A 4,292-nucleotide genomic window follows, 5' to 3' on the forward strand; every position below is an offset into this window, starting at 1 on the left:
GACTGGTCCATTACATAAGGTCTTCATTTAGGTGCTCATGATACACCCCAAGACTTATAATTTACATGTTGACCTAAGGCATAAGGATTTCAATCCAAAACCTTCACCAATTCCCGAAATGCACAGACATGGGATATTCTTGACCTCCAAGGGTCCTAATACAGGGTTACAATCATTTGGGGAACAAGGGTAACATTCAATCTATCCATAAAAGGGTTCCATAAACCCTAATCCTCTAAATACATCACCATAGCAGAGTATACACGAATCCTTACCTGGATAATGTGCTCTCTGTGTCCCCAATCCTCAGAATGTGACCCCCTTGCTGTTCCTTTAGCCAAGCCCTTCTCTTCTTTGCACAACAACTCCTTCAAAATCACCAATGGCCCTTAGCTTTGCTCCAGATGCACACAATCGATTTAGGGTTCCTCCCAGAAGGCTAAAACGAACAATGACGGCCAATAAGTCCCCTTTATACGTCCCAAACCTAAACGGCTAGGGTTTTCGCTAAACAGCGCAAACTCGCCGAGTCCCTATCTGACTCGTCGAGTCCAGTCGCGAACCCGCGACCAGGTTTGCGATCCTACTCGGTGAGTCTGGCTCCAACTCGCCGAGTCCCCCCTTAAAACACCCCATAAATATAATTTCAACAATACTTGAGATTCCGGGCTGTTACAATTCTCCCCCACTAGAATCAGACTTCGCCCTCGAAGTCTTACTCTGAAAATAGTTCCGGATGCTGCTCCCGCATCTCACGTTCCGACTCCCAAGTCATTTCCGATCCATTCCGGGGTTGCCACTGAACCAATACCAGAGGTACCTCCTTGTTCCTCAGAACCTTTATCTTCCAATCCCTGATGGCCACTGGTCTCTCAGCATAACTCAGGCTCGCATCCACCTAAATGTTCTCCAGTGGAACCACTGCTGACTCATCGGCTATATACTTCTTCAATTGCAACACATGAAAAGTGTCGTGGATCTATCTCAATTCTGTTGGCAACTCCAAACGGTAGGCCACCCATCCTCCCCTCACAATCTCACGAAAAGGTCCAATATACCGGGGCCCCAACTTGCCCCTCTTCCTGAATCGAATCACTCCTTTCCAAGGAGACACCTTCAGGAATACGAAGTCGCCGACCTGAAACTCAAACTCGGACCGGCGTCTGTCTGCATAACTTTTCTGTCGGCTCTAGGCGATCAATATCCTCTGTTTAACCTGCTGAATCTGCTCTGTCGACTGAAGCACGATCTCTGTACTGCCCGCCACTCCCTGTAACCGAGAATTACCCAAGATGCAACTCTGCTCTAAATCTCAACGATCACTCGGCCCATAAGGGTTAGGAAAGCATGAATCACCGGATCCCTGATCCAAAGCCCACTGTATCCATTTCGGAACAACTGAGAGACCCATCCTCACTCTCAGAGCAACTCTCACAAGTTCTCCTCTTCCAATCGCATACACATGCTGCACTAGCCCCAACATACCTTTCTCTTCCCTTGCCTAGGGAAATTCGCTTGACGACCTTGCCACTACTCCACGTATCGCACATGCTCTGGATCTGTTCGCAAGGACTCTCGGGTCCATGCGTTACCTCTCCTCAGCAAATGAGGGTCCGATACCACCTCATATGCAACAGCTCAAAGGGTGGCATACCAATGCACTAATGATGGTTGTTGATATGGGACAACTCAACCAAGGATAAATACGTACCACGGCTTCCTCCGAAATCTAGTGCACATGCCCGAAGCATGTCTTCAAGCGTCTAGATCGTTTTCCTCTCTCTAAAGTGTCCTCAAACATCATCATGATAAACTCTAGCTCGTTTCTCCTATCCCTCTTCGAGCCCGAGTACCAGGTCAGCTTTTGGCTCCACGGCGGAGCCCCCAACGGTCACTCATATCATGATCCAAATATCTCACTAACTTCCTCCCTGTGACCACTATCCCGACCCAGTGACACACAAGTCACAAAATCTTCTTTTCTTCATGCGAGAAAAAATACAATCCAACCGAGGATCGTCTCAACTCAATTCCCTGGTTTCTGCTGCGCATATTCCTTGCGTATCTCCCCGCATCTCCTGACAGAGACGGAGACCCCCAACTCGACATCCAAGCTCCAAAGACTCAATACCAAGGCTACTCAAACCCAACTCTTCCATATCATACACTGCTCGAAAAACATTCCAACATCGAAATTCTCTTGCCATCTAGTGAGTATTGCAACTCCACGCAATATCACAACACCCTCTGAGTAGGGAGTACTACGGCTCGAATATCCATCACAGACTCTGGAGGCAATCAACATAACAAATGCCCATCTTTGCGAAAATCCACTCTCTCAAATAATCTCCCCGGATGCCCATACTCGAAAGGCTCCCACTAGATCCACAGATACTTGATATGCCACACGTCGATTCAATTCAGGATTCACTAGTAACTCCTAAATAAAGATATCATACCCGGATATCTCAGAGTACCCCAACAGAACACCACAAGATCCTGCCACAACCACTGATCTCCTGCCCCAAGCATCATATAAACACAATAATACGTTTCCTCTGAACCCCATAATTAGATCTACATTTTTCCCATATTACAACTTCGGTGCATATAATTTCTCGATTAGAATACGAGAAAACGCTGACGCTATGAAATATACTGATAATTCTCCGAAACCCCTTTTTCCCGATGCTTAAAATCCAAACAAGGATACGCATACCAACCCCGGGAGTTGGCTGTCCAATCATTCTCTATCTACTTGCAACAACACCAAACACCTGTCATGGATACATTCGTTCTCCTCCTCAGGTACTTCCCGCATTAACTCACTCTGACCCTTTTCCTCGGTCACCGACACCTCTGGTCTCATGATTTCTTACAGTATATCTCTATACTTCACTTATAACTACTCTTGACAAATCTTTGCTTCCCTTACATACTGTACCCGGTTCTCCCCCACTTAGGGCTCGAACCATTACCAATTAGCACACATCCAACCCACGACTATTTTTTCACCAGCGAAATCGCACCTGCTCCAGGAGAATGCTACGCAACGCCCGATAATTTCCCCTTAAGGAAATCAATCAACCCCCTATACTCTGAACCTCTGATGAACTCCTCAAGAACTTCTCATCACGACTGCCTCTAATCGTTCCAAATCTCATACCAATCTAACACTAAGCATCTCAACTGCTCAATAACATCCCTGGTTCATAGACTGCACCACAAAATCATCGTTCCTCTCACCCCAACTCATCAACCAATGTTCCAACACCGGAATTGTCCCAAGGACAGGGACCCACTCCCAACATAGACGAAAACTCCCTGCACTGCAAAACTCAACTGAACTTCCCACTACTACCACTATAACACAACCTACTATTCTCAATTAGGTGTGGTGTGGTCCTCGACTACCTCAGTCCCAACTGACTGTCTGCTCCCGATAAGTCACTGCCTCGCGACACACATGCCACCTGATACTCTGGGGAAAATCATCACCGATACGACCTGTAGGGTGTACCCCCAAACCCAAAACTGTAACATCAGGCCTCCCGTGTCTTGCACACGGACAAAAATAGCACCACCCACCTAGAAGATGACCTCTCCTCTATCAACTGATTACTCAACTCAGACCGAAATTTTCCTCTTCCTTTAACTCCTTACCAAAATACTCTGATAGGCACTCGCCTTTCCTCTCGAGAGACGCCTCTCCATACTCAATCATGGTATACAGGCCTAAAACCCATAGCGTCCGATCTCTACCTCATCGATCATGACCGGATAATAAGATAATCACAAGCATCATTCACTACGAACCATGGTACTCACCCCATGACATCCCTTCTCAATCTGCTCCGGTGTATGGTACCCGAACCATAGCATCACTTCTCAATCTGCTCCGATGTATGGTACTCGAACCATAACATCACTCCTCAATCCGCTCCGATGTATGGTACTCGAACCATAACATCACTCCTCAATCTGCTCCGATGTATGGTACTCGAACCATAGCATCACTCCTCAATCTGTTCCGATGTATGGTACTCGAACCATAACATCACTCCTCAATCTGCTCCGATGTATGGTACTCGAACCATAGCATCACTTCTCAATCTGCTCCGATGTATGGTACTCGAACCATAACATCACTCCACAATCCGCTCCGATGTATGGTACTCGAACCATAACATCACTCCTCAATCTGCTCCGATGTATGGTACTCGAACCATAGCATCACTCCTCAATCTGTTCCGATGTATGGTACTCGAACCATAACATCACTCCTCAATCTG

This window comes from Lactuca saligna, chromosome 7, assembly GCF_052625555.1.
Source record: "Lactuca saligna cultivar CGN05327 chromosome 7, ASM5262555v1, whole genome shotgun sequence".
In the NCBI taxonomy this organism is placed as follows: Eukaryota; Viridiplantae; Streptophyta; class Magnoliopsida; order Asterales; family Asteraceae; genus Lactuca; species Lactuca saligna.